Below are 13306 nucleotides of genomic sequence, written 5' to 3' on the forward strand. Positions count from 1 at the left end.
TTCTGACGGATTGAAGGAAGAATGTAAATTGATTTTTCGAATCTGGGAGATGATTTAGGAGACAAAGGTTTTCGAATCTGAGAGATGATTGAGGAGTTATCGTGAGACATAATGTATATATAATAGGTGAAGCGTCGCTTTGGTTTACAAAAAGTACCCCTTCAACGCTTAATTAAAACCGAACCAAAGCGACGCTTCGCGTAATACCCCTTCAATAAATTAACCCTTCGAAATCTTATCCATTAAAATCTTACCCCTTCAAAACTACCCCTTTGCTGTTTCCAAGTGACTCTTCGCATATTACCCCTTCAATCGTCTTCCACAAAAAAAACTTAAGCGATTCGAAATCAAAATTCGAAATCGTCTCTATCTCTTCAAATCATCTAAAATCGTTGGAGGGTTTTGCTTGGTGTTTGATTACGAAGAAGTGAAGGAGACTGAAGATGGTGAAATCAGAAGAAATTTAGGGTTTTTGCAGTGAGAGAGAAGAGAGAGAGAGATGAAGAAGAGTAAGAGGAAGGGGAAGGGGAAGGGGAAGAGAGAGAGAGTGTGGCGACTTGCTTTTTACAAGAGTTTATATATATGGTTTTTAATCGTTGTAGGGTTTTACAAGAGTATATATGGATTTCAACATGTTTTAAAAGGTTTTTAACATGTTTTAAAAGGTTTTACAAGTTGTTTTAAAAGGTATATATATATGGTTTTTAATCGGTGTAGGGTTTTACAAGAGTATATATGGTTTTTAACATGTTTTAAAAGATTTTACAAGTTGTTTGTAAATGATTTTAAAACAGTACGACTTGCTATTTTAAAAGGCAGTACAAGTTGTTTATAATGGTTTAAAACTGTAAAATCTGAAAAAAAATTCTGAGAAAATGGAGTTTACAACACCACAGACTGAAAATATTTTATTAAAAAGAACAAATTCAAGTTGAATTAAAGAGAGAGAGAGAGAGTTAGATAGCTGCAACACAACTAGATTTGTTGTGTCCACACTGACCGCACCTACTGCATTTGTATTGTTTTGAATTTGTCTTAGCCTTTCCATACTCCCATGAACTAGCTATTCTCTTTTTCTTTCGCCTGCCACTAGGTATACGAGTAGAAGGTGGCCGAATAGAAGTACTAACACTCTCTGGAATCTCCCAATACTCCATATCACCTACTGGGTGAATGCTCTCTGAATATGCTAAACGCCATCTGTAAAATAAAAAAGAGGAAGATAAGACTAATATAACTTTGATAAACCTTTGAAAAACCTTGTAAAACCTTGTAAAACCTTTTTTAAACTGTTTATAAACCTTTTAAATAACTTGTAAAACCTTTTAAAACCTTTTAAAACATTGTAAAAACCTGTCGGATCCGTTACTTTAGCAACCTTTTAAAGACCTTATTAAAAAAGAGAGTTATAACCTTTCAGTGGAATGATAATCATCAACAAACATGTTTTCATTGAGATTGACATGTTTGGCAGCAGCAATTCCATGTGCACAAGGGAATTTGTCAATATCAAACATACAGCATGTGCATTTCCTTGTGTCCAAATTCACCATATATGTCTTTAAAGCTGCTTTAACCTCGAAGATATTTTCATTTACTTGACTAACTTCAAGCCAGCGGATAGTAGTATTATAAGATTCATTCATCTTATTCCCAACTTTTGTAGTAATAGCATATGGATGTCGACAGCTCTCCTCACGTCGTTCATTAAACCACCTAGTCAAAATAGACCTGATTGTATCAAACAGGCAGACAATTGGATACTCACGAGTCTCTTTTAACCTGGAGTTAATGGACTCGGCACAATTAGATGCACTTGACCATTTCCTAATATCAGCTTGCCAAAGATATTCTCCAAGATCCGGATCACCATTGGAAATTTGACTGAACAAATAATCAAAATCATACTGAGTGTAAGCTCTTGAAGCATCATGAACAACTGGAAGAAGAGAAGCAGAAGCTCTAAATCGTGTTTCCAGGTTCTTTTGCAAGTGGAAAGTGCAGATCCCGTGATGAGCATGTACATAATTTACTGATAGCGCAGTTGCAATTGAAGAAGCTCGATCAGACACATAAACTAGATCCTCTTCNGAAGCTCTAAATCGTGTTTCCAGGTTCTTTTGCAAGTGGAAAGTGCAGATCCCGTGATGAGCATGTACATAATTTACTGATAGCGCAGTTGCAATTGAAGAAGCCCGATCAGACACAAAAACTAGATCCTCTTCATCAGGAATAATAGTCTTCAAACACCGCAAAAACCAATCCCATGATGCATCATTCTCAGAATCAACAACAGCAAAAGCAATAGGATACAACTGAAAATTACCATCCTGAGCTGATGCAGCAAGCAAAGTCCCTTTATATTTTGATTTCAAATGGGCGCCATCAATAGAAATAACTTTTCTCATCAACTTAAAACCTCTAATTGATGCACCAAAAGCCAGAAAACCATATCTAAACTTATTATCAGAATCAGCTTTGATGTAAGTGATAGTACCTGGATTCTTCTTTTCTATCATGTGAAACCAACTCGGTAAAACCTCATAACTATCAGCAGGTATACCCCTAGCAAGTTCTGATGCATGTTCTTGAGCTCTCCATGCTTTTGAGTACGGGACACCAACTCCATGGTCATTCCTAAAAATTTCCATGAGCTATTTGGGTCTGAGAGGAAGCTTTCCTCCAGCAAAATGGTTACTAACCAAACCAGCCAAAGTCCTTGCAGATGCTTGGCGATGATTAACATTCCTTAAAGCAGAGTCACAGCTGTGCTGACTAATATACTTTCGAACAACAAAGCTATCTGATGCTTTAGCCTTAGTTGCACGTAGCCTCCAACTACATTTTTCATCAATACATTTAAGAACATACCTCTTGTTGTCTGACTTAAAAGTATGAAACTCAAAACTATGCTTGACTGCATACATCCGCATCTGACTTCTCATTTCTGTTTTGTCTTTGAATAACTTTCCACAAAACAGTGAATCAACATCGATTAGACCAGTTGAGTGTGAAGAACCAGATGGATACCCAACAGAGGTTGTCATGTTACGAGGAACACCCTCGACATATGGATTTGGTATTGGTTGATCCTGAAAGTACAAATCAATGGTTATTTAAAAGGTTTTACAAGTTATTTAAAAGGTTTTACAAGTTATTTCAAAGGATTTAATAAGGTTTACAACCGTTTTCAAAAGGTTTTTTAAAGTGATTAAATGTAAGTTACCTGAGTATGAGTAGAAGTAAAATCATCAGAATTGCCAGAATATTGACTTGAAGAAGCAACAGGAGAACAATAAAAACGAGGAACACCCTCGACATATGGATTTGGTATTGGTTGACCCTGAAAGTACAAATCAATGGTTTTTTAAAAGGTTTTACAAGTTATTTAAAAGGTTTTACAAGTTATTTCAAAGGATTTAATAAGGTTTACAACCGTTTTCAAAAGGTTTTTTAAAGTGTTTAAATGTAAGTTACCTGAGTATGAGTAGAAGTAAAATCATCAGAATTGCCAGTATATTGACTTGAAGAAGCAACAGGAGAACAATAAAAACGAGGAACACCCTCGACATATGGATTTGGTATTGGTTGACCCTGAAAGTACAAATCAATGGTTATTTAAAAGGTTTTAAAAGTTATTTAAAAGGTTTTACAAGTTATTTCAAAGGATGTAATAAGGTTTACAACCGTTTTCAAAAGGTTTTTTTTAAGTGTTTAAATGTAAGTTACCTGAGAATGAATAGCAGTAAAATCATCAGAAGTGCCAGTATATTGACTTGAAGAAGCAGCAGGAGGATCACTCTCGACCTGAGTAACAGCAGTAACACTTTCAATAAAAGGAGTAGAGCTAGGTTGACCCTGATAAAGAAACATTCCTCAAATCAGTTACTTTTCTAAAACAATATTAGAAAGAACAAGAGAATGAGTTTACTAAAAATACCTGCTCTACAATCTCACAAAAATCCTCAACAGTAACACATAGATGAAGAACTCCTCCACTTTGTGCATATTTGAGTTTAAAAGCTTCAAGCTGCCTATCATTTCTAATAAAGATAGGAATACTACCTATAGTAGAAGACTTAGCAGGCAATGAATAACTAAGCTTTAAACATTGTGCCTGAATATCAATGTCAAAATCTTCTAATAGAATTTTTACCAACTCACTAAATCTAGTATTCTCATCAATGTTAATCAAAGAAGCTCCCCTTTCATTATCCATCTCAAATTCCCAATGAATGTTGTTGTTCAACTTCCACAAACCACATACTGAATACAATTCAATCATTTGTACACCCAAACAAATCCTGAGAAAACAAACCAATAAAACTACATTAAAAGAAGAGAGATCCGAACAACTATATCAAAGAATAACAGTAGATGTCCAAAGATCTAATAAAGGACATTATTATCACGAACAGATCTAAAAGAGCAAGTGTTAAGACCTAAAAAAATTCTGACATCAAATTTGAAATCAAAACAACAATCTAATAGCTAACACAAAGTTGAAATTGAAATCAAAACAAAAATACAGAAACAAGCTTACACGATGGGAGAAAAAGACTTTATTATCACGAACAGATGTAAAAGAGCAAGTGATTAAGACCTAAAAAAATTCAATTTATAACGGCGGAGGAGAGATTTGCTTTATAAGACCTAAAAATTCAATTGCTCAATACGATGGGAGAAACACTTACACGAAGGGGGTAGAAGAGACGACGAACTAAAAGAGAGAACTAAGACGATGGGAGAAACAGTGATAACGGCGGACGAGAGATCCGACCGGAGAAGGAGAGATGTCTCCGGAGAAGAAGAGACGAAGACGAAGATGATGGGAGAAACAATGATAACGGCGGAGGAGAGATCCGACCGGAGAAGGAGAGATGTCTCCGGAGAAGAAGAGACGATGACGAAGACGAAGAAGGTCGACGGCGAAGGTATAATAAGATTATCGGTATAATTATAAAACAAGGGCAAAAATGTCTTTAAAAAATAATGGAAGGATATAATTAAAAATGATCATCAAAGGGGGTATTATTAAAAAGGGGTATCAAAGAAAGGGCATTAGTAACAAATTCTCGATTTTAAATTACCCACTCTATCTCGTAAAATCTGTTTTGGAAAGATATTAAATCTAATCAATTAGTTTGTTTCTAAAAATCGTTTTGTAAAAGAGAAAGAATAGCCGAGATCTCAGCTAGGAGATTTTACACTCAATTAGTTAATCTATAGATTTCTGTTAAAGATAAATCTTGGTTGTTAAACATTTTATATTAAATATTAACTACAATGGCAGTCTTGTAAATAGGTGGCAACTCTAGGATTTATTTGCTAAATGTACTTGGAAAATGTATATATAGATATTAAGAGAATATATTCTAATTTGTGCTAATGATTAGCCGACTCTTCTTAGCCTTTAAATTGATAATTGATAATCGATCATTTGCATCTTTAAAGCGACTCTTTTCATTTTTATTATCATAGTTGTTCATCTATATCATAGAGAATTTATCGTTTGCAATTTTTTTTTGAATTTGCAAGCAAATGATTTATTATTCTCATTGTTTACTACATATGGTGTAGCTAATCTTTTTAATCTTATAATTTTTTTCAGGTGTGTAGACAGGGCCGGTCCTAGCATTTAGTATAGCTAATCTTTTTATTCTTATAATCTTTTTCATGTGTGTAGTCATGTATAGCAAATCATTTCTCTTAAGATAATATAACTTTTTGTAATTTTTCAATAATTTTTTATAGCTATTTGTTTAATAATGTAGCTTTCATCATCCCATCTATGTCTTTGCAATAAGTTTTTTTTTATCCAATATTACGTAAATTAATGTTTTTTTGTATTTTGCAGGAAAATCTAAAATTGTAATTATATCAAACTCATATGTTCTTATGTGATACGGATATGTATATGATTTCATTCAATATTTTACCTAATTATCATTCAGATTATAACTATCAAACTGAATTAAAATTTATATTGATTTTTTTTTGGTCATATATATATATATATATATATTAGGACCCGCACATCGTGCAGGTTTTAAAATGATTTAATAAAATTAAAATATATATATATATATATATATATATTGTTTTTTATAAGTGAAAAAAGTTTCCGAAAATAAATAGATACATATTTTTAGTTAGAGAGAAGGTTTTACTTTAATACAATAATTTATATTTTTATATTTTAAAATTATTATTATAATTTGTACAATAACTTAAAGTTAAATTATGGACCACCAAAATTTTTTCAAACAGAAACCATTATGAAAATTTTAAAAAAGTTCAACAACTTATTCACAAAATGTTTTACATGGTATCAACCCATCAAAGCGTCATCTTATTAGCATCCACATACAATTTTACTCTATGTTTTACCACTAATAATATGTTCTTACACTATAAAATGTTTCTGTGAACAAATTAAGCCAATTTTGTCTATTTACTTTCACTTTGACGTAGTTTTCTTCACCACTAAAATTTGTAGTGACAGTTTGTTTAACCACTAAAATTGTTTATTGTTTACTCAAAAAATATTTTAGATGAAAAACTGACGGAAAAATATCTACATGATTGCAATGAGTTTATGACCAACCCAATAAAATTTGAAAAATTAAAAGACAATTAAAAAATAAAAAAATATAACCACGATGATATAGGAGTCTTAGATAATTTCTAGATATAAAATATAAACAAAAATATAAAAATCTAAAAATATTACAACATAATAAATTTAAAATATTTTTTTTAAAAGGAATAAATAAATAAAGATCTTACATATCTTTAACTGAAAAAAAAAAAAGAAACTCAAAATAATATAGAATTTTTATTTTAAAATATCACGAATTTCTGATAAGAAAATCAAATTTTAACTAAATAATATAACTAAAATCTAAAAATGCTACAGCATAATTAAATTAAAATATTAAAAAGAAGAAATAAACAAATATTGATAGTACATAGATTCATATCTAAAATTGTATAAGACAAATAGAATAAAAGTATGTATCTTCGTCTAAGTTGTGAACTTGTAATTTGGGAACCCTGTATTTTGGTAAATTATGTTAGACAATGAAAATCAATGAAAAATTTAAAAATAATGTGATGTCTATTATTCATAGATGTGAAAATAGTCAGATAAGTGGAAGTAGTCGAAGATATATGTGTAGCACTATATAAATATTATACTTACACATTGATTTAGTTTGTCTATCCATATATGAAGCATAGTTAAATCCAGCCTTATATGAGGTTCATCTGCAAGTGTCTTTTCGATCATAGCAATCTCATCATCACTCATGATACCCCGTTTTCTTTTGCTAGCAAAGTTTTCTGATTTCTCATGGTTTGTATTTGTCTCTTTGTTGTTCATGATTTTCTAGTGTACTTAAGGTTTTGATTTGATATGAGATACCACTTAATATACATTTTTATGTAATAAGATATATGCTCTATTTCTTTACGGCGATAGGTAAATATTTCCTTTTTTTACTTTTGGATTAGTTTTTTATTGTTTGGTAAATATTTTTTTGCAATTAACTTAGAAATGTGTCAAAATCTAAGATCGTTAATTTGACACATGTCGCAGTCATGTTAATTAAACACTAATCTGGACATGTGTCGATATCTTATCGATACAATTGACATGTGTTAATTTGACACATGTCGCAATCATGTTAAGCACTAATCTAGACACGTGTCGATATCTTATCGATACAATTGACATGTGTCACGATCTCGTTAATGAGTAACTTTGACATCAAGCTTTATATAATACGATATTGATTTTTTCAGATTATATATATATATATATATATATCCTTTTATTTTTTCTTATATCTAAATTTATAGTTAACTTTTTTAAATATGCCATAGGAAATCAGGGGTTAAAGAAAGGAGAGACCATGATCACAAGATCGAAACAAATTTAATGTATTCCTAATGTTGTATTTGTTTGAAACATCAATTTGGAATATTCATAATATTTAATCGAATATATAAATTCTATTTCTAATTGTAGAGTAATTTATCCAAAGAAAATTTGTATTCAAACTAGCCGTCATATAGTCAGCGATAAATATATTTCTGTTCACAAATATTTTTTTATGAATATATTTACATTAATTCTTCTGATGTAGAGTATTTTCTAAGTCTATTATTTTCTCTTTATTTTATGACAAATCATAGTTCGATTTCTCCATCATTGATATATTATTGGAGTAGTTAATAAAATTCCTTTTTATTGATATATATGTAGTTTTTTAATGGGTCAGAACATCTTAAAATCATTGGAGTAATTAATTTAAATTAATTATTGAAGGTATATATGTAATATTGAATGGGAAAAAACATGTAAAAAAATTAGCTAAACAGTATCATACTTTGTAATATTACTTATTTAAGAATAGACTTTTAATATAATCTGCTTACTCCGTAACATACATTGTGAGTGTAATTTTTACTAATGCAATCTTTACATTGTGAGTGTGTAATTTTTATGAATGCAATCTTTACAACTTAAAAAAAGTTTTTTTTATGAATATACTCTTTTTTAATATAATATTTTATCTAAACTTATTACACAAAATGATTCTTTATAATCGACCATATTATAGTTATGTAGCATATTTCATTATGTTACGGATCATATATATCTCTGTAAATATTTCTCGCGCTGTAGCACGGGTCCGATCCTAATACTAAATGAAAAAAAAAAAACATAAAGAAGAGTTGTAATGAAAAATATGACATTTATAAAAGAAAATGTTTTGATGGCTATAAATATAAACGATACACAACAAAAGGATTGATAAAAAAAATCAAAAGTTACAATGATTCTAGAAATAAATTAGATTTAATTAAACGACAACAAAAAAAAATTAAAATATATTTTCGTATTGTAGAAAAAATTATATCAAATTTACCAAAAGTTGCAGTGGTTCATATAATATAATAAATCAAAAGTTTTAATGGTTCATCAATAAACAAATTTTTTGTGGTTTAATTAAAAGGTTACAACTATTTATTTAGTAATTAAGAATTAATAAATAATAATTTATGAAGAGTTTATCCAAGTGATGTGATTTTACATATTAAATATACTAAATGTTGCAACGGTTCAATTAAATGGTTAGAATAAATTCCTTTATTAGATTTAATAAATAAAATTAATATTATGAAAGAATTATGCTCAAAGACTGAATATAATTAAATATTACAACAATTTATAAAATAAATCAAAACTGCAATAGATTTTTCACACAGAAGTCATTTTAACATCACAATGTTAAAATTATGTATGTTGAAAACAATGACCTTGAAAATTGAACTTCAAACTATTTCATTCATTCTATTATGGAAATCTGTGTTGAAAAGAAAGTTTGAAAATTTTCCAAAAAAATAAAAGATATATAAATTCTTAGAGATGTGAACATTTGAATATACACAATTGTTTCTTAGAGACACAACTCTATTTTCAACAGACTCAATCATAGCAATTATCTGTCAAAAAATAAAAATAAAATATTTTATAAAAAATACAACGAAAAGAAGTAACTGTATTTTTACATTTATTAATATTACTATTATTATATAGATTATAAAATTAATTAGAAATAGTTCTAGTAAAAGTGGGCAGCCCTAATTTTCTAAGGAAAGGGGAATAACAAAAGTCTTAATTCAGTCCCACCCCTGAAAGGTTCAACGACTCTACGTGTTGAGCACAAAAAAAAATACTTAGGTTCACATATAGGGGTGAACCCTTTTGTTCACCTCCTCTCCTCTCAACCAATCAAAATTTTTTATCTAATATTTCATTTTAAAAATAAATCAAACTTAAATTAAAAAGCAAAACAAATTAAGTAAACAAATTATGTATACTTTTAATTATGGAAAGTTAAATATTGGCATGATTTAGATTTTTAAAATTAAAAAAAAATTATGTATCGGTTTGGGTTTATAAATAAGGTGATCATTAGAGTTTGAATTTTACAATTAAAAAAAAATTATATGTCGGTTTGGGTTTACAAATGAAGTAGTTAGGGTTTAGATTTTACAATTAAAACGGAATTATATGTCGGTTTAGGTTTACTAATGAGGTAGTTAAGGTTTTGATTTTACAATTAGAATAAAATTATATGTCGGTTTGGGTTCACAAATGAGATGGTTAGGATTTAGATTTTACAATTAGAGAAAAATTATATGTCGGTTTGGATTTACAAATGAGATGGTTAGGTTTAGATTTTATAATTAAAATTAAATTATATGTCGGTATGGGTTTACAAATGAGATGGTTAGTGTTTAGATTTTACAATTTGAATAAAATGATATATTGGTTTGAGTTTATAAAAGAACGGTTTAAAGTTTTTAATTTTATAATAATGTATACAGATTTTATTTCCTTAATTAATTTATAAGGAGGTAAATCAAGAGATTCACCCCTAGGGGTGAACCCAAGTATTGTTCTTAACAAACTTGGTTACCCTCAAAGCAAGACAAAAAGATTTCAAACAAACCGAACAAAAACGATATAATTATATAAATTTATATAAATTTTATATAAATTTTAGTGTAATTTGTTACTTATAAAATAATAGTAAAAGTTTTATTTGGTATATTTTATATATTAATAATCTTGTACATTTAATTTATTTAGTTTCATATTCTAGTTTTAACCTGTCTTCGGTACATGCTATAATGTTCAAATCCGTGAATCATATAAATTTGGTAAAATCTAGAAAATAAAACAAACTCTGTATTGAAGCGGTAGTGTTTAAAAATCTTGATTTAATTTTTTGATTTTTTTGTATATAGTATTTTGAATAAAATAGAACATTTCTTATTTCTTAGATTTTAATAATATGTCACTGTGTTGATGTATAGTGCAAAAAAATATTTAATAAATAAGATATAATGTTAAAATATAAGTAATGTTGTATGTTATTTTTAAAATATATATATATATATCATTATTAAACGATTGCATATATTTAATCTTAATTTTATAAATAAAATTAAAATTTATAATTATTTTATATTAGTTTGTTATTATTTTCTAAAATTTATGAAACAATTAATAGAATCTATTAAATAATTTTTAAAATATTGTTTTTATTTTATAAACCAATATAAACTTTTAATTTATTAATTATAAAATTAATTAAAATGTAATGACATTTTTTTGTAATATATCGCATGATAGTAGGGTTAAACTTCTAACAAGATGATACACTTTAACTCACTTTAACAAATCCCCAATCCCGAAATCCGTTTGTTCCTTCATCAAAACTTGTGGTACGGTGATTATATTTCCCTAAAATAATTTAACTTAAAAGTAAAACATGTAAAATTTTGACTTTTCCATTGGCCATCCTCACCCTTCGCCGAAAAATACCCGACCCCTCTCTTCTGTCTGTTACAGACCAAAAAAAAAGAAGAAAGAACATTTCTTCTACTTTTGAGGGAAAAAAAACATTTTTTCTACAAACTCAAATGATACAATAGCATTTTGTATAAAGTAGCCAAAAGAGAGAATAGTGTTTTGAGAAAAATAGTTAAATCAGTTACTGATGTGTGTCAATAAACTAAAATCGTTCTGAGTCTCCTAAAAACATCTTAATCCCTGAATATTACGAATTCAATATAATGTACTCGTCATATTCTCTATGCAAATGCCTCATTTCTTTTTATATATTGGCTATACAACTCCTCATATGCAGCGTTTCATCCCTGAATATTACGAATGAATATCTTCACCACAAATGCCGGGTTAACCAAGGAAAATACCAGCAGGGAAGTAAATACGAGAAAGACCTCAACTCTCTCATCCGTTTCGTCGCCGACGATACTAGACAGGGGTTCGTACACAGCTCTAATACTGAGGGTCGCAATTCCACTACCATCATATTCCAGTGTCGTGGGGACTCGTACAAGTCCAACTGTCGAACCTGCTACGACACAGCCGTTGCCGGGGTAAGGTCACTTCAACATTATTACATATTAACATATATGATATACATATTGTGGTGTGGTGTATAAGTATAACATCACAATAGAGCTAAAAGATAAATGATTATTGAAAACCAAAACTTAGACTGGAGTTTAAAAAAAAAAAAAAAAAAAGAAACAAACAAATTTGAGCCGGGGAAAAAAAAACACTTTGAGCCGGGGTCACAAATTTACATCTTATTATCGATATATTATACTTTATTATCTTACGAAATAGTTATATAAAGTTGCAAAGCATTATTGAGTCATTCTTTGCATTGAAAGTTTAAAGTATCATTTGAGATGAACCATAACATGTATGTATATTTATTTGACAGTTTCGTAAGAGATGTCCGAGAAATAAAGGGGGGATAATATGGTACGACCAGTGTTTTCTCGATATTAGTATGATCAATGACCAAGCCCCAAGGAAGATGAATTACAAGAATACTTTCTCAATGCATAACCCAAACAATGTGAGGGGGGATAAAATGTTGTTCAACAAGAAGACAAAGGAATTCCTACGACAGCTGACTGTGAAAGCTGATAAGACGGGCGCGGACGGCGTCGAGTTTTTATATTATGCAGCAGCAGAGGAGAGAATTGGGACACAAAAAGTGTATGCAATGGTGCAGTGTGCAAAAGACGTAGCTGACTGCCAGCCTTGTTTGGAATGGAGTATCAATCAACTTTCGAAGTGTTGTGATGGTAAAAAAGGAGCAAGAGTTTTGGGTACGAGTTGTAATCTTAGGTATGAGCTATATCCTTTTCTTCGGAGTTAAATGATTTTTATATATGTTGGTGTAGATCGAACAACATTATTTTGACAACTTTCTATTTTGTTTTGGTTATAAATATTTTATAATGCTTTCATTTTAACATTTTACAACCAAAAAAGAAAAGAATTTATCTATCCGCTGCACTTTACATTTATTTGTTTAACTCTCAGCTATGGGACGAAAACTTTGTTACCATTCGGCCTTTTAATTGTTTTTAAAATTAGTGATTAAGAAACAATAGCTATCTACACCACTCTTTCTCCTTTCTTTATTACTAGGTTGACTCATGTGCGTTGCACGAGATTGTTATACTAGTTTTTTTTTTTTGTTAAAAGTCATTAGGATTTGCCGATTTGGCTAATAATTTTTTTCGAGAGATTTTACAATGTGGAGTATACCAACAAAAATTATTTGTATAGAGAGACTTTGTTTTTTGGTTAAAAGTCATTAGAGCTTTGGAATTATTTGATTTGTATTCGTTAACTATATAGTTAATTCTAAATGATCAGGTCATCATTTTCTAAATTATG

The 13306-nt window shown here is 29.4% G+C and overlaps 1 pseudogene; it reads left to right on the top strand.

The window, feature by feature from the left end:
- LOC104748420 lies at nt 11678-12779 on the top strand (annotated as a pseudogene).

This window comes from Camelina sativa, chromosome 15 (assembly GCF_000633955.1).
Source record: "Camelina sativa cultivar DH55 chromosome 15, Cs, whole genome shotgun sequence".
NCBI classification, from domain to species: domain Eukaryota; kingdom Viridiplantae; phylum Streptophyta; class Magnoliopsida; order Brassicales; family Brassicaceae; genus Camelina; species Camelina sativa.